The sequence below is a fragment of the Neovison vison genome, chromosome 6, assembly GCF_020171115.1.
Source record: "Neovison vison isolate M4711 chromosome 6, ASM_NN_V1, whole genome shotgun sequence".
NCBI lineage: Eukaryota > Metazoa > Chordata > Mammalia > Carnivora > Mustelidae > Neogale > Neogale vison.
This window is the reverse complement of record NC_058096.1, coordinates 54,919,866-54,938,158: the sequence shown is the minus strand read 5'-3', so window position 1 is coordinate 54,938,158 and position 18,293 is coordinate 54,919,866. Positions and strand designations below refer to the sequence as shown.

At 41.0% G+C, this 18,293-nt stretch overlaps 1 protein-coding gene across 10 annotated transcripts in view; it reads right to left on the bottom strand.

The window, feature by feature from the left end:
• BBX (BBX high mobility group box domain containing) overlaps positions 1–1,817 on the bottom strand; it is a 278,723-nt gene extending 276,906 nt beyond the window's left edge. For 9 of the 10 annotated variants that reach the window (XM_044251314.1, XM_044251312.1, XM_044251311.1 and 6 more), the window contains exon 1: positions 1,669–1,817. The gene's annotated coding sequence lies outside the window, so the exon portion shown is untranslated. Of the gene's footprint in view, positions 1–1,139; positions 1,276–1,668 lie in introns of all 10 variants that reach the window. The other variant, XM_044251313.1, reaches the window with a different exon arrangement.
• Positions 1,818–18,293: the final 16,476 nt, after the last annotated feature.

Here is an 18,293-nt window from a genome sequence, read left to right as displayed (position 1 = left end):
CGAAAACTTTTCAACAAGATCCACCTGGACTAATTTGTCCTCAGACAGTTAAAATATTGACTAGACCCTACACACCGGGAGGAAAGGGGAATGCACGCTTTATTTTCCTTTCTACAGAAAGGAAAGCAAAAAATAGCTTCTCTCTCCGTCTCTCCCTCTCCCCCCCCCCTCTGTCGTACATGTTGTGTCTTAGCTTTTTGCATCGTTTCGTTTTACCTTCCTCATTTAGCAGAAATGATCGCGGATATTTCACACGTAAACGTGTTCCAGATTCTTGGATTTAGGGTCCTTGTGAATTACAGGACTCGGGTTTGGTCTCAGTTACGTTAAGTTTCATCCAATACCAAGAAATTTTTAAAAATAATAATAAATTTCTGAGGGTGAGCGAGCGAGACGAGGTGGAGGAGGAAAAGAAACCTCGAGTCTGATTTCTGTAATTTACTAGCGACCCGGATCGCAGCAAATAACAGTGTAACACGAGTGTGGCTTAAGAGGGCTGGGGAGCTCTTTCTAGAGGCATCGACCCCATCCCCGGATAAAGGATCTGCAAGTTTTCTGTCATCGCGACCATGCAATGCCATAACTTACCTTCAGAAATAAGACTTTAAACAGCCAAGGCCTTCCTCCTCCCCTCCACCACCACCCCCAGCCTCGCTCTCTCCACCTTAAACTTATTGACACAACATAATCCCACATTCAAGCAAAATCCTGACACAGCCTCCCTCCTCCTCTTCCCCCTCCTCTCTTCCCTCCCGTTCTCCCGTTCTCTCCTCTCTCTCTCTCTCTTCCCCCCCCCCCCACCGCTTTCCCTCCCTCTTCTCTCTCCCCTTCTCCCTCGCCCTCTTCCCCCTCTCCCCCTATTCTTCCTCCCGGCTACTCTGGCACTAAAACAGCACTTTCTCTACTCGCCGCGCATTTGCTTAGGGGTGGGGGGTGAGAAGGCACCGATCTGCGGGGCCGGAACACCCAAATCCCAACTCTCCAGATGAACGAGCAACTGGGCTGCTGTTCCCGGTCATCGACGCACACGAAACGTTCAATAAATCCACCGAGGGCTGCCTCCCCGTACCTTCCTCCCCTGCCCCGGCTCCCCAGGCCCCACCTCCCCGGCAGCCGAGACCAGGCTGGGATCCACGTACTTTCGCCGAGATGAAGTTTGGGGCTCTCCGGGCGGCCACGAGCCGTCCGCCGGCGTGAGGGCTGGCTCTGTTGTTGTTTTCCTCGGGCTGCTCCTGCCCGCGCCCCGGCTCCCGTGCCCCTCTCGGGCGGCGCTGCCTGTGTGCCGAGAGGTGCTGGTTGCAAACGCAGCCTGGCACCGGCTGGCCTACTACTCCCCAGCCCGGCCCCCAGCCTCCCGCCCGCAGGGCACTGCCTCCGCGCCCCCCGCCCCCCGCCGACGCGGCCGCTGCGACCCTCGCCCCCGACCTCTCCCGACCCAAAGTTTTGGCGGAGGGGGAAAGTGCCCGGGGAGCGGAGCGGCCAGCGGCGGCTCCGGACGCGCGGGGTTCCCTCCGTCTTCCTCAAGTCCACCCTACCGGCTGCCGCCGCCGCCGCCGCTGCTCCTGCCGCGGAGTCCTTGGGGCTGCAGCCCGGCGGCTCGCAAGTGAGTAGGAAAACAGAAAGTGCGGGGAGAGCGCCCAGGAAGGGCTGGGGATGGGGGGCGCTTACCTCGCGGGCTCGCCGGGCGCGAGGGCGTGTGTGTGGCTCGCCCTCAGCGGCCAGTCAGGGTTCCTCTATGGGAAAGTCGAGAGGAGCTCGCGGTGCCGCTCTGCCTCCGCTTCACTGTACACTGCTCCACATACAGTACATGCAACCCGGAGAGACTGAAAACACTCATTTTATATAAGGCAGCCTGCCATTGGCCCGCGGCCTGACGGACAGGCGGCGCGGCCAAACAGAAGGCCCGTTACACCCAAACACACGCACACATACACACATTTTACAGAGACACACAAAGATCATCACATTTTCTATTTTCTAATGTTCGGGACCTGTAGACAGTAGGAGAGGACAGGTAGGGAGGCCCAGCAGAGTGGGGTACGGAGGAAAAACCCTGTCTGCACCAAGTTGCCTGGCTTGAAACTGGTGTCCTTTTGACTTGGGAGGGTTATAGTAATAAACTACAACTCCACTGGATATGGAAGTGAGGGTTTTTTTTTTTTTTTTTTTTTTAATCGCTGCCGTGTGGTGCCCCATGGAAGAGGCGTGCATTGTGTTATGATTTTACAGCCTGACCTGGCTAACAAGTGACCAAGAAAGGATTTTGGCAGCTGGGATTTCTTTTGTCAATGGGTTAGCTATCACATAGGCCAAAATAGTGCAAGATAAGTTTATTAGGGCTATAATGCATTGAGGTTGTTAACGCCTCGTTCCTAGGTAAATTCAGAAAAATCAATACAACAATACACAGAAACAAAGATAAATGTTTTGCTGAAATAACCTATCTACTTTCAGCTGGTCAGAGGATTGCAAATCACCTGCGTGGGCATACAAATCGTGCTATAAGGTAGAAGATGACATGGAAGCTTGGCTACGGACACTTTTCCTTAAAAATAGACCTTTTGAGTCAATATATATGAGATTTATATTTTGCATATTATGTATGGTATTTACATATTTCATAACATATGTGAACATCACATGTTGAGTGACTTTTGGAGATAGTGAACGCGAAGGCTGTACTTTCCGATTTTTTTTTCTATGATGCATCTTTGGCAGCTTATATTTGGCAGTCCTATATAAACAAGTCAACAGACTGCTGGGGGAAGAAAACCAAAGCTAGAAGTTAAGAGGAATAAATTCTAGACCCCATGTTTAAACTAGCTGAACAATCTTGAGGAACTAACTTACCCTCTTTAATGCTCAGAGTTGGTTTGGGGTTATTTTTTCCTTTTTTTTTAGATTAAAATAAGAAACTTACCCCAGTTTTCCGTCATTAAATGTTTATTCAACATCTACTATGTGCCAAACATTATCATAGAGCCTAGATGTATTCTTAAGTTTCCATCTGAATTTAAAAGTCTATGAATTATTCTTAAACACAAACATTTTGAAGATTAAATAAACACTATGATTTTATGGCCTAGATGCATAGCTTTAAAACTTAAAGGAAAACTGAAGATAATTTATTTCAAATCCCTCTTATTTCCTTGATGCAATCTTAAGGTTTTTCTCTCACATCCATAAAGTTATCGAGTGAGTGTGCATGTATGTGTGTGTGTAAGAATGGCAAAGAAAAACAGATACAGAGAAAACTAAAGCTTATGAAATTTAGAAAACAAATAGTGGTATTTAGAAATGTGATATTTCATTTATTTTTTAAGAGAAAATAACTTTTAAAAAAGTATATAAAATCACAGCATTTTAAACTGACAATATTAAAAGTTATATTAATAATACTTTGCATGTATTTAAAAGATGGAACAAGGTGTTCTTTGTCCATATCACACCATAATGAGGGAGGCCCTAAGTATTATTATCTCTATTTTACCCATCAGAGAAATGAGACAGGGACAAATTATATAACTTCCTTGCTATTATATAGAATTGCAATGTAGAAGGAACTTAAACGTGGAACTCTTAACACCCAGCATGGGTTTTGAGTAATTTGGCAGTCCTTCCTTCCAAATGACAAACTTCAGGGATAAGAGGCAAATAGAGGAAAGATCAGAAAAACTTTCTCAGGTTTTCACTGTGCATTTTTTCTGAAGAGGAGAAAAAAAAATTCAACACGAGTTGCTATACTTAATTGCTGATTTAAGTGTTATGATTATTTGTTAGTTTATTTATGCCATGAAAAATGTAAAAAACTGACATACTCCTAACCCCCAACCCCAGCCATAGGAAAACATCCTTTATTTCTTTATGGTAGCAGAGTTTTTTGGTTTTGGTTTTGGTTTTTGCTAAATTATGCTTAGCTTAGCAGAACTATTTAGAGATACACTTTTCAAACTTTTAGATCACACATTGTTATCAGTAAAATGTTCAAGCATATATACTCAGTATATATATATATGTGTGTATATGCATACATATGTGTATATATATATATACATACGTATGTTTATTTATGTTTGTGAGATTTTTTAAATTGTTTATTTTAGAGAGAGCATATGCAGTCGCTGGGAGAAGGGGGAGAGGGAGAGGGAGCAAGAATCTTAAGCAGACTCCCTTCTCGGCATGGAGCCCAACATGGGGCTTGATCCCAGGACACTGAGATCATGACCTGAGCCCAAACCAAGAGCTGGTGGTTTAACCACTTGTACTACCCAGGGCCCCCTATATGTGTTTTTAAAGTACACCACTACACAGATACAACATTTATTATTACAAAGCATACCCTCACAGAAACAAAATGAAAAAGCATGAAGTAATAAAATTAAGTAAGAGTTTTAATATTTTCTTCCCACACTCCTGTGATACAGTCTTAGCACATGCCCAGCGTTTTACATTCAAGTTTGGAGACCTCTGAAAGGGCAGATTGCTGACCAGGAGCGATGCAAGAGAGCATAAAGAAGTGCCCAGAAATGTCTCACTACAACACATTACTGATACTGGAAAATGGGTAAGTCCACAGAGTCTTTAGTTTGGGAGAATGACACATTTTTTAAAATGTATTTTATGTATTGGTGATGTATTAGGCATCATGTGGTAGTAAATGTCATCATTCAATATTCTTTTGCAAATCCTTTACTGAGAGGGATTTATGTGCTAGACCCTGGTGCATGCCAGATTCTGGAAAAGGAAACTTGCCTGCTCCTAGGAGAAGCAATAGAATGGAATGCCAGTCTCCTGTATGGTAGATAAGGCCTCACCCCTAAGTAAAAGAAGCATAGAACTAAACATAATGTAGCATTTTACCATTTAGGAAGTACTTTTTAGATTTTTATCATCTCATTTAAGAATAAATATCAAGAAATTTTAAAGACAATGATGCTCAAAAATTCAAAATGTGATCAAGAAAAACCATAGCTTTCATAGTCTTTATTTAACCTTCATAATGTAGGGTTATGAAAATAAAAACAACTGTTTGCTGTATAGGTAAAATGGCATTTAAAAGAGTTTAGGAAAATTTTTAAAAATAAAGGCTCTTCGTTTTTCCTTTCCTGTTTTCACAATTGATGATCAAAGTTCACAGGTTAGCACATTCTTCCTTCTCATGGCCTTGACTTATCCATTTTCTTAATTTTATTTTATATGAGTTCTTTATTACACAATAATTTGGGGGGAGGGCACCTGGGTGGCTTAAGTGGGTTAAGTCTCTGCCTTTGGCTCAGGTCATGATCTCAGAGTCCTGGGATGAAGCCCCGCCTTGGGCTCTCTGCTCAGCAGGGAGCCTGCTTCCCCCCTCTCCCTCCGCCTGCCTCTCTGCCTACTTGTGATCTCCCTCTCTGCCAAATAAATAAAATAAAAATCTTAAAATTAAAAAAAATAGTTTGGGGACAATAAATTTAAATGTGTGTGTAAACATACACCCATAACTTTATATTTTATTTAAATATCTATAAATAACATTTATTTTCTTATCTATTTACTACTTCTTTATACAATCCTAATTCAAATCCTGATTTCACGACTTCCTAGCTGTGTAACCTTGGAAAAATTCCTTAGTCATTCTAAAACTCAGCTTTCTTTTTTGTAAAATAGGAATAATATGACTGACCAAAAATGAAATCATCTATATAGAATACTGAAGCCTGGAACCTACTGAACACTCAATAAATTTTAATTTTATTTATTTTTTTTACACATAAGCCAATGACACCTACTTTGCAGAAAGTTTTCTAAGACTTAACCAGCATATCAAATGGAATTCATGGAACTTGTTGCAACTAACTCACCCAGGGTTTGTGATTTCCCTTTAGCCTATATCCTACCAACTCCAGCATCTCTGCCCATAAAAGGGATGTCAGAGAGATCCCAGGTTAAAGCAAACATCCGATTGAGTGGCCATTATTAAGCACCTAAAAAAGGCAAACTTTTAATAAATCCTTATTTGAAACAAGCCTTGTTTAGCCCGTGGAAACTCTAGATAGTTACCTTGATGAGGGTCGACCTTACATAACAACTTTTGCCTTGTATTATAACCTTGCTGAGCTTCCTTCCCTTTTTCCCCCCCTCTATTTAAAAAAAAAAAAAAATAGAGCAAATCATACCTCTTTCCTCAAGGCCAAATCCAAGTAACCAAAAATTGGAACTTGGACAGTCAAATCACTTTTTTAGCACCAATGCAAGGTATTCATAATTCTGAAGAGAACCAGCTTCCACTAGATCCCAGCAGAATTGGAAATAAGAAAGAAAGAATAGGGGCTCCTGAATGGCTCAGTTGGTTGGGCCTCAAGACTCTTGGTCTTGGCTTAGTTAATGATCTCAAGGGTGGTAGGATCGAAACCGAGCTGGGCTCCAAGCTCTGCCTGGAGTCAGCTTGAGATTCTTTCTGCCCTTTGCCTCTCTCTTCTTCTCTCTGCTCTTCACCTCTCTCTGCTTCTCTCTGCTCCCCACAAAACCCCATGCTGTCTATCTCTCCCAAGCAAATAAATAATATCTTAAAAAAGAAAGAAAGAAAGATTATCCAGCTTTCCTAGAGTGATTTTTGGCAAAGCATCTTGGAATTCCCCACTCTTGTGATCTATAGCATTTTATCTATATTACTCTTAAGGCATTCAAATCCCTTGCCTTTATCACATTATTTGTGTGTACAGCAAAGAAACACCTGAAGAAATGTTATCTCCTTCATTTTATTTTCCAACAGTGGCTAGCTTAAGAACTTATACATTGCCTAACATGTAACAGTAACTCAATGAAGATTTGCAAAACAGAAAAACAAAAGAAAGGAAAAACAAACTAAAAGCCTATAAATTCTAAGAAGGATCAGAGGGAATGTAGAGATGAGAGAGGTGCAAGGAAATGCTGGGTATCCCAGGTATCTGGTGAACAGAACTTATATTATAGTCCTCATAGGTTGTACCTGTGTATCATTTTAATTTTCTTTTTTTTTTTTTTTGTAATTCAAAAAAGTTGTTTTATTTATTTTTTTTTTTTATTTTTTATAAACATATAATATATTTTTATCCCCAGGGGTACAGGTCAGTGAATCGCCAGGTTTATACACTTCACAGCACTCACCAAAGCACATACCCTCCCCAATGTCCATAACCCCACACCCCTTCTCCCAACCCCCCTCCCCCCAGCAACCCTCAGTTTGTTTTGTGAGATTAAGAGTCACTTATGGTTTGTCTCCTTCCCAATCCCATCTTGTTTCAATTATTCTTCTCCTTCCCCCTTAAGCCCCCATGTTGCATCACCACTTGCTCATATCAGGGAGATCATATGACAGTTGTCTTTCTCCGCTTGACTTACTTCGCAAAGCATGATACGCTCTAGTTCCATCCACCTTGTCGCAAATGGCAAGATTTCATTTCTTTTGATGGCTGCATAGTATTCCATTGTATATATATACCACATCTTCTTTATCCATTCATCTGTTGATGGACATCTAGGTTCATTTTAATTTTCTAAAGCACGTCTGAGATAGCCCGGCATATCTCCACATGAGCTAGGTGAAACAAAGAAAGGGACATTGTTTTTGAAGATGAAAAAAAATTGAAGCAGGGAAAGGCTAAATGATTCCTTCAATGTTATACAACTAGTAGCAGAGCTGGGCTTAGTTATACTAAGGTCCTGGACAGCTAGTTCTGCAAGCTTTTTGTCTTAGGAGCGAGAAAGAGGGGGAGTCACCAAGGAGTCACTTAAGGATCATACCATAAAATTAGGTCTTAAGTGGACGATGGTTTTACACTAATGGATTTGATAATAAAAGCAGGGAGCACTAGTGTAAGCATTAGATGGTCTTTCTAGCCACGATCTCATTGGAAGCTCCAACAACATCCCCAATGAGGACTGTCTTCTAGGATACATCCAGCTCCTGGGAACTCCTTTCTTCCCAAGACAGTCTGTGTGTCTTCTAACAGTTTGGACCACTACACAGTTCTGCCGGATAGTCAACATAATTTCTCTCTTCTTAAGTATTGTCCATTGTTCCATTTCTTATTCCCCTGTTACCACATAGAACAGTCTAATCCTTCTTCCAAGGAACACTTGAAATACATGAAGACAGCTATCATGATGGCCTCCTGCCTTGAGTTGTGCCTTTTTCAGACAAAAGGTCTTAGTTCCTTAAACATTTTTGCTAGGTCACCAATTTCAGTTCGTGGTCTCCTCTCAAACCCTGCCTATTGTCTTTGTTGGTGTGTTCCTTCAAGTGGGCTATCTAGAGCCCGTGCGGGCTGAGGCAGTGTGCAGTACAGCATGACCAAAGCTCCCTCATCCTTGATACAAAATGTCCATTACTGCAGCCTAAGATGGAACTTGCTGTTTTGGTAGCCACATCACTCTGCTGACGGATACTGTGCTTATTCACACACACACACACACACACACACACACACAAAAAACACAAAAAACAAACAAATGAAAAAAATTTTTTTGAAATGTGGGCTATTAAGTCATGCCTCCTCCATTCTTCTGTATTATATAGTTTATTTGTGGGAAACTGAGGCATAAGTTTTTATAAACCTGGTATGATATAGTGGTTAGGAGCTAAGCCTCTGGAGTTATTAAAACATGGGATAATGGTTTGGCTTCAGCACTTACTACCTTTGTGAATTTGAACAAACTGCATAACCTCTTTTTGCTACAGTTCCTTATGTATAAAAGGGATAGTAATGTGTACCTCATAAAGTTATTATAGGGATTAAATAAAATAATATATGTAAAATTCTTAAAACAGCACTCATCATATGATAAGTACTCAATAAATGGTAGAATAATTTTTCTTTAGACGATGAGACTCAGCCCAGAATTACATTTTGCTAACTCTTTTTTATATGTTGATTATTTAATTCAACATGATCTCAGCATCTTTGGTTCATTCACAAATGTGATGCCTTTACATTTTTCCAAGTCATTTTTTAAAAGCATCGTCTAAGGCAGAACCCTGAGCACATACCTCCCCATAGGTTAACATGGATCATTTATCAGCACTCCCATAGCCACAGTCATTGAAGCCACCTAGTTTCACCTGAATTTAAAAATGTAAGTTAAGGAAAAGTATAAGGAATAAAATGGTGATCGTGTAGACACTTTATTACTTAACATGTTTTTAATTGCCTCAGATTTCTTTATAGGAAATAAAACATTTTATATACTATTGAGGCCCCTTTCCCTGGTCCAGTTCCTCTCCAGTTCTCTCTCCCCAGAGGTGACCATTATTTTGTAATTTTACTCTCATCTTACCCAATGTTTTGCAGCCCACTCATGAAAATACCTGGTACGACTTTAATCACACAAAGGCTTTATGAAATTTTCATTCACTAATGTTACTGGAGAAGAATTCTTTGGTGAGTGGCTTATACTAACCAATTAATTACAGCGCAAGCAGGAAATTTGGGAAGGATATAGGATGGTTTTTAGGGGGAAAAAAAAAGGCTAAAGAACTAGGTCTCTGAACGCCCAGGACACTCCCAATTCTATGAGATCAGTTTCAGGGAGACTTTCTCTGTTCTCATTATGATAAATTTGCTCAGACTCTGTGCTTTCTTTTTGCCAACTGAAGAGACTGAAATGGAAGAGTCCAATTGCCTTTACCCAAGTTTTAGGTTCACCCTTTGGCCAGTTACAAGAGGACACTTTGCTTGACTCTCCCAGCAAGACTGCAGGCTTACTTGGTGTGGAGAGCACAGGCCAGTGGTGGAAGCCTCGGGGAGTTGAGTTAGGACAGAAATATTTAGGTGGGGGCAGTGCATTGGTAACAATCTTGTTCTTGGTAGCTTCATAGGTGTCGGTTTTATGACTTACACAGATGTTACATTATTCTTCTGCGTGGGAGCAAATATATTTTGAAAATAAAAGTAAACTTTAAGACAGCAGTAAGGAAAAAAAGGTTGCATACAAAGAAGGCTTTTAGTTTCGCAAAGTAAATTTGTGATACTGCTAAGAGAAGGCAAATAGATACTGGGCTGAAGAAAACAGACTGTAACATCTCCAACAGCCACAGCGCAACTGAGCTATCTAATATACTTAGCCCTGTTACAAAAGAAAAAAAAGTTTAGGCTAGTCTCAGTGACCCTATGCTGGCTATCCTTTTTCTAAGTAAGCACAGATTTTTCCTTCACTTGCCTGTCTCAGTCAGATTTCATTTCATTTCAAGGATCATAAAACCACTCAGATAAGCTTAAGGAAAAAGGGAAATTAATTGTGCAAATATTGGGGTCTCTAGCAGAACTTAAGGAGAGTAAGAATAACCAGGCACGGAAACAAAGCATACTGCTGTCACAGTCACCAGGGGAGGGTCAAGGATTCACCTGTTCTGGAGGGCTGCTCTTTGGGTATCTGGGGACAGAAACAGTTTTCTAAAGTAAACACCTGAATGGAAGGAACAGTGGGGTAGTATACTCTGTAGCACCTTCTGGAATCTTACATAAACTTGATGTCTCATTTACCACCTAGAATTTGCAGAATCCACCTTTTCCCTCCCAATCCTTAGACATTTAATGGCAATTATTCAGAATGCTTATGGCCTGGTTTTTATACCCACATATGTTCAGAAATAAATTATTTCTTAAGGTATTTATTTGTTATATTCCTTGATTCACTCCAGAAAGGATTTCATTTGGTCTTCAACAGTTCAAACCTAATTGCTTGTTTTCCCCAGACTCTCAGGTATTATTCAATAGATCTTGGATATCTCAACTGATCTAGAGTGCCTGGGTGGTCTCTTAAATTTTTTTTAACTTATTTTTTACTTTCTATTACATTCAACAGCAATCTACTCAAACTAGCTGAAGAAAAGGAAGATTTATTAGAATCACTGCACAGGTCAGGTTACAGCAAGGAACCACCACAGAAAGCGATCGTTTAAAGCCCCAGTGAAGTGGCGTTATCAGGGCTGGGAGGCAGGCGTTAGGCCAGAGACATTGTCTGAAGGTACAGTTGTGATGCCGGAAGTGCAGCTGGCAGAAAGGTTGCTTTTTCCTGAAGTGGAATGGGACAGACAGGAGAGGCATACAATGAGAAGTTAACTACAACAATGATGTTTTGTGGTAAAGCAGATAAAATGAAGGGAAGGGGGAGGGTTGTGTCAAATGATGATTTTTGTATAAATTCACCTCTAGGCTCACCTCACCATCTGTGAGCTACTAAAAACAAAACAAAACAAATAGATTGAAGTTGGCCTACCAGAAAGGATAGCTTTATTTATTTATTTATTTATTTTAAGATTTTATTTATTTATCTGACGGAGAGAGAGAGAGAGCACAAGCAGGGGGAGTGGCAGGGAGAGGGAGAGGGAGAAGCAAGCTCCTTGCAGAGCAGGGGAAGCCCAATGTGGGACTGGATTCCCAGACTCTGGGATTGACCTGAGCCAAAGGCAGTGACTTAACCAACTGAGCCACCCAAACAGAAAGGACAGCTTTAAAAAGAGCAGTGTGAGAGTGCTCTAAGAGGAGGCATTAAATATACTTCGTGGAAAAAAAATAATAATAATAATAATAATAACAACGCCTGAAATTAGGCTGAAGTCTTTTTACCGTGAAGAATGGAGTCCAGGTCTTAGGAGTACTTAGCTATGTGGAAAGGGGTGGTTTCCTTTTCTGTCACTTGCCACTTTTTCTTACAATGCCATCTTCTTCCTCATTTAAAAACAAACTTTCTAATCTGTTGAATTGCTGGAGTTCTCTTTCCAAATTTCAAATGGGCTGTTAGAAGTTTGTTAAAGTGCTAACCTTTAGGCCCCTGGGTGTGGCTCAGTCAGTTAAGCGTCTGCCTTCGGCTCAGGTCATGATCCTGGGGTCCTGAGATAGAGCCCCACATCAGATTCTCTGCTCAGTGGGAGCCTCAGCTCCTCTCTGCCCTGCTAGTGCTCTCTTTCTCAGATAAATAAATAAAATCTTAAATAATAATAATAATATTAATAATAAAGTACTGACTTTTGGCCAGCACCATTTAAGATGAGAAAAACTGAAATGAGTAACTGCTTGTCACCATAAAGAAGGAGGGAGGGAGGGAAGAAAGGAAAGAAGGAAAGAAATGGAAAGGGAAAGAAGAAAGGCTTAATTCTAAGAGAAGTCGTGCTGGAATGACTTCAAAAGCCACCAACACTTGGCTCTGACTTTACGTTCAGATGTGACCTGAGTAGGGGATGGAGAAGGAGAGGAAATAAATACCAAGAAACCCTTTCCCTATATAGATAATTCTGGATTAGAGGAAGAAAGCCTCTCTAGCAACACTTGGGTCCCTAGCATCAGTCAGAGGGGTACAGGTACAAAGGTAAGGGTCTCTCTGCCTTCTAAGGGCCCAGCCACTGTAGACATCACCAAGGCCATGCCCGCTGCAAGAACAAGGCCTCCTTTGGTCCTCCTGACTTAGACAATGTGTGTCCTCTCTGTTAAACCTTAATCTCCGAGGAGAGTCCCAGAGTTTCTTCTCTCCGGGCACACTTTTTCTATTCAGAGGAGAAAAGCAGGCTGCAAAAACTCCTCACTTTTTCATTCTCCTGCACTCCATTAAGGCTTCCATTCCTAAGTTGGGGCCTGCGTCTGTTCTTTTAGCCTTCACAAACTGGAGTGATGTCTAGCGCTGCCAAAGAAGGAGAGGTACCATTAGGAGGACCATCTCAGAGTGATGAATGGAGAAGAGTTGGTCCAAGGTCTTGGTGGTCATTTGAGAAATCATGGCTTTTGAATCCTGAGCAGAGTAAAGAAGAAGGGGCAACCATTTAAGCTCAGCTATTATCCTGGTGAGGTTGGAAAAAAGAACCAAGCTCTAGGAGCCACTGGTTTCATGGAGCACATCATTCATTCATTCATTCATTCATTCATTCAACATTTTTGAAGTGCCTTCTCTGTGCCAGGTACTGTGCTTATTGCAAGAGACACCAAGCAGATGTGGTTCCCGTGCTAATGGAGTTTACAGTCTAGCAGTGGAGACAGATGTGATATACAACATAATACAAAATGTTCCTCGGATTCAGGAATAGAGGCAGAACAACCTAGTTGCAATGCTGGAAGACTCTAAACGTGGAGGAGAAATTGCAGGACCTGAGGCATCCCAGGTTTAGCTGTTTTAAAGAGTAAAGACGTTTTCTTTACTTGACTAAGGAAAAAGGCTGGCTTCTGAGATCTTTAGATTCTTAAATTAACTTTATATTCTAAGTAAAATGCCAGATTTGGGACATGTCCTTTTTATGATTTTTGTGGTCAGTCTGATTATTTTTAAACTCTAGGGTTTGTGTGTCATCACGAGTGGTTGGGAGGGATTATTGCGTTTGGTTCAGAAATTTCAGTAAAAGGCTAAAGGTATTAGGAATACTCAGGAAAAAAAAAAGTTTAGTATTAGTAATTATAAGGAGGTATGTCAGGAAATACTACACACAGGAAATTTTAGGGGGCAACTACACTGAACAAAAAGAAAATTTATGTGCTGCCGACAAGAATGACCATTTCCATAGTTAAATCATGACAAACACAGAATATTGATGTAGATTTTAGTTTTTATTTATATTTTAGAGAGACATAATTACATTTTGATTTTATGTCATTTCTTATGGAATAGACCTGTTACTCCACCGGGATTGTGTTTCCTCAGTAAGCTTTGCAATTTGTATTGATATTTGCTTTATCTGTGCATGTTCATAGGGTGTGTGTGAACTAAGGCTCCCAGTGGAGGCAGAATTGCTTAGAGCTTAAGAGCTGGTGCTTCTGGAGTCAGAAAGATCTGAATTCAAACACTAGCTCTATTTACTAGTTGCATGACCTTGGACAAACTTCTTAAACCTGCCAAGTGTAAAGCCTCAGTTTCCTAAACTGTAAGATGGGGAATTAGCATGGTTCCTACCTCTAAGGCTTGCAGTAGAAATTAAACAAGATGCTATGTGTAGAAACAGTCCCTGACAATAAACAGTAGCTCTTACTTTAAGTAAGGCCTGTTAGATAATGTTTTGCGCCCAGTGACATAGAGCCCTGGAAGATAAATCGAAATTTTATTTTCCGGAGATAATAACTGAGATCCTTGAGAAATTTGGGTGTGCTCTTCTTTGAAGATCGCTAAAATTTTAAATATGTTGGCACAGTAATTGCAATAGATGTAAAGAACTAAATATTTCCTTTTTTTTTTATTTTTACACAAAAGATAGCAGTGTTCACAATTATTTAGGTAACACAGGAGAATTTCAGAGTATTTATGTACTCCTGACTTGACTTCTTGAAGTTTCTTAATGTGTCAGTAGAGAACAAGAGAACAAGAGCTCATTTTTAGCTCTAAGTCACTGCTGTGCCGTTTGCACTAGGCAGTCTGATGATACCCTTTTTCAAAATGCGGTTCATCAGAATCGCACATGTGACTTGTTTAAAATTCAGATTCCTGGCCCTGACCTGTGAAGAAGTCTCTGAATTTCAAAGAAATATGCCCACCCAGCTTATTTGTATCAATACCCGAGCTTAAGAAGGACTAGACCAATGATCTCAGAGTCCTGGGATCGAGTCCCGCATTGGGCTCTCTGCTCAGCAGGGAGCCTGCTTCCCTCTCTCCCTCTCTGCCTGCCTCTCTGCCTACTTGTGATTTCTCTCTGTCAAATAAATAAATAAAATCTTAAAAAAAAAAAAAAAAGAAGGACTAGACCACACATGTATGAGCTATACCCTGGGTGCTCCTTCTGTCAAGTTGTGCTTATTATTTATTATATATTATATACTAATATATACTACTAATAATATAATATATACTAATATTATAAGCACAGGTTATATATGTGCTTATTATGGTAACTTGGGTGAGACATTTATGGGACACACCCTAACATCCTCACAAGACCTAAAATTTTTTGTTCTCTATGCCTTAATAGCCATTCCAAATCACTTAATTAATAATGATTTGTGGTCTGCAGAAACAATTGTCTTCCCCTGCTTGTGCTGGTAACAGCTAAACTATTACCTTATCCTTGTTATATGTATGACTGGAGTCCACAGAGAACCCCTGGTTTACATAAACTTCTCCATGGTTCAGCTTACTAAATCTGCCCTTTCTATCCCCGGTCCTTAGTGTCTCATATATTCCTGGCGTATATTCTCATGATATCCCCATCCTCCCTATGCCAGAGCCTTCTGTTCCGATCACTACTCCAGGTTCATTTTGATTACTTCAGGCCAGATACCTGTGATTGCTATCTCACTCTGATTCTAGAAGAAATTTGTTAGCCATGAAGGTGGTAAAAATTATATTTTCATGTTCCAGTTTGTAAATAGAAAAAGAAAGGCTGTGTACAGGTAGAAGTGTCAAAGCAAGTTAAAGGGTAGGGAGAAGAAGGAAAAGATACCTATGAAGCCAGGAAAGAGATCTCCGCTTTTATATTGCCTGAGCTTCGTGGTTACAGGCAAAGTAACACATGAGCCATGCCGGCAGATGTGATGCTTGCTGCCCTCAGTATGCTGAATCTGGGAGTACTGAGCTTGCTATGCCATTTTTCTACTGCCTAGACAACATGACAAATTTTGATGTTTGAAGTTCTGTGGTTTCAGTGAAACAATGGTTATTTACTCTGGATTGGAAATATTTTTAGGCGGTTCTCCTAGCTTTATTATAAATAGACATTTTTTTTTTTTAAGATTTTACTTTTAAGCAATGTCTATACCCAATGTGGGGCTTGAACTTACAACTCTGAGATCAAGATTCCCATGCTCGACCTAATGAGCCAGTCAGACGCCCCTGAGGTAGACATTTTTAATGTGGTACATTTGGAGATTGCAACTCGGAAAAGCAAAATCTCTTCAACTTGAATCAGCTGGTGTCTCACAAAAGAAACCTGTCCGTGTGGCCATTTTATTTTTTTATTTGTATTTTTTTTTAAAGATTTTATTTATTTATTTGACATAGAGAGAGAGACACAGTGAGAGGGAACACAAGCAGGGGGAGTGAGAGAGGGAGAAGCAGGCTTCCCACTGAGCCGAAAGCCCGGCACAGGGCTCAAGCCCAGGACCCCTTGATCATGATCTAAGCCAAGGCAGATACCTAATGACTGAGCCACCTAGGCGCCCCTATCTAGCCACTTGAATAAAATCAGGCCTGTGTGCTGAGATGGTCCCACCCACACTCTAGGGCACACCAATGGAATTACACAGTCTATACAAAGCAGTGGTTACACCCATGGGCTTTGGAGTCAGATGTGGGTTTTTGAGGCCTGGCTACACCCCTTACCAGATGTATAAGCCCAGAGAAGTTTTCTAGCCGCAGGCTCATCAACTCTTTTAGGTAGGATGATAGTAGCTGTGGTGAGAAGAGTAAGATGATGGATAGAAAGCTCTCCAGGTTATGCCTGGCATTCAGTAGTTCTCACCCGCTGTTCTTTCCTCTTCTTATTCTGTTGCCCCCATTTTTGCTTTGTACCTTGTCCAAACCTTTTTTACACATAACCATGTGATATGTCAAGATGTGCCTAAGTCCCTACTCTTCATTTTCTCAATTTCATTTTTCAACAAATATTTCCTGAGTGCGTGCTATATGCAAGGGATTATTCTAGATGTTATATAAATCAGAACACAACAGATAAAAATCCTTGTCATCATGGAGCTTACATTCTAATGAGGGGGGAGCAATACAATAGACATTAAATAGAGTAAGTAAACCAACAGGATACGTGTTATAGAAAAAGAGAGAACTGGAATGGAGACTGTGGGGGGGGTGGTCAGGGTGTTCCAGTTTGAAACAAGATGATCAGGATAGGCCTCACTCTACTGTTTTAACAGAGAGAGAGAGGGAAATGCCTTTCTTCCAAGTTGTACAGCGCTCACTATCCTTAGGCAACTTTAAGCAAAAGTGAGAAGCTGGAATACCTAAGGGAATTGGAAGCTCATTCTTTATTTTATTTATGTTTCTTTTAAAGATTTTACCATTTATCCAACAGAGAGAGAGATCACAAGGAAGCAGAGAGGCAAGCAGAGAAAGGGGAAAAGCAGGCTCCCCGCTGAGTGGAGAACCCAATGTGGGTCTTGATCCCAGGACTCTGAGATAATGACCTGAGCCGAAGGCAGAGGCTCAACCCATTGAGGCACCCAGGCACCCCGAGCCTCATTCTTTAATTTTTCAAATGCAACAGAAAAGCAGCAGAAGGAACTCAATGATACTTGCCCATTCAGTGGCAAGAGCTGCTTTTTTTTTTTTTAATATTTTATTTATTTATTTGACAGAGAGAGAGCGATCACAAGTAGGCAGAAAGGCAGGCAGAGAGAGAGAAGAGGAAGCAGGCTCCCTGCTGGGCAGAGAGCCCGATGCGGGGCTCGATCCCAGGACCCTGGGATCATGACCTGAGCTGAAGGCAGAGGCTTAACCCACTGAGCCACCCAGGCGCCCCGCAAGAGCTGTTTTTATGTGTTTTCTTTTTGACCTGACTCAGCTGTTGTGTCTAAGGTCATCCAATCTTCATCCCTTGCTCCCATTGGATTCTTGTTTCAGAACCTTGGAGATGGGAAATAATATCTATAAATGGTGAGAAATTAAGGCTTCTTGTGCTATATCTCTGTGTTTTATATAACAGAAATCCTTTGCAACTCAGGGAAACATGTGACTTAATTATAAATCCATAGTTGGGTTTAACTTTAGACAATTTCTGTGAAAACAAAGCAGCACAATTTTCCTGAAGCCTGATACAGTAGGAGCAGCCCTACAGTGGGATTCAGAGTCCGGGGTCTGCCCCAGCCCTGTCACTAGCCATCATTCCACAGTTCTGTGTCCAAGACTTTCTCACATGTGAACTGCGGGTGAGAGGAGGTATCCCTTCTACCTCTTTAACTCTGTGAGTCTTTGAAAAGCTCCAAGAAAATTTCTCTCCTAGAGACTAAAGCAGGTATAATGTGTGGGCCTCTAATCTCTTGAAATCTGCTTTATTGAAAACTGCAATTAAGGTGATTTGTCCATTTTGGGATGGGAACGAAAATGGAATGGTAATCTTCCTCATATTATTTGTGCCTCTTTACCTTTCATGGTATAAATGAAGGGGAGAATGCTTTCTTATTCTATACTGCTCATCAGCATTTTTTAAAAGAGATCTTACATTTATTTGATTTATATATTTCTTTAAGTAACCTCTACCCCCAATGTGGGGCTTGGACTCATGACCCAGAGACCAAGAGTTGCATGCTCTACCAGGCATTTTTCCCATATTCATGGAATTTCAAGGCCTTATTATCAGATTTTCTCTATCAAACACTTAAGATACTTCACTATTTATAAATCTAAAGAGACCTATA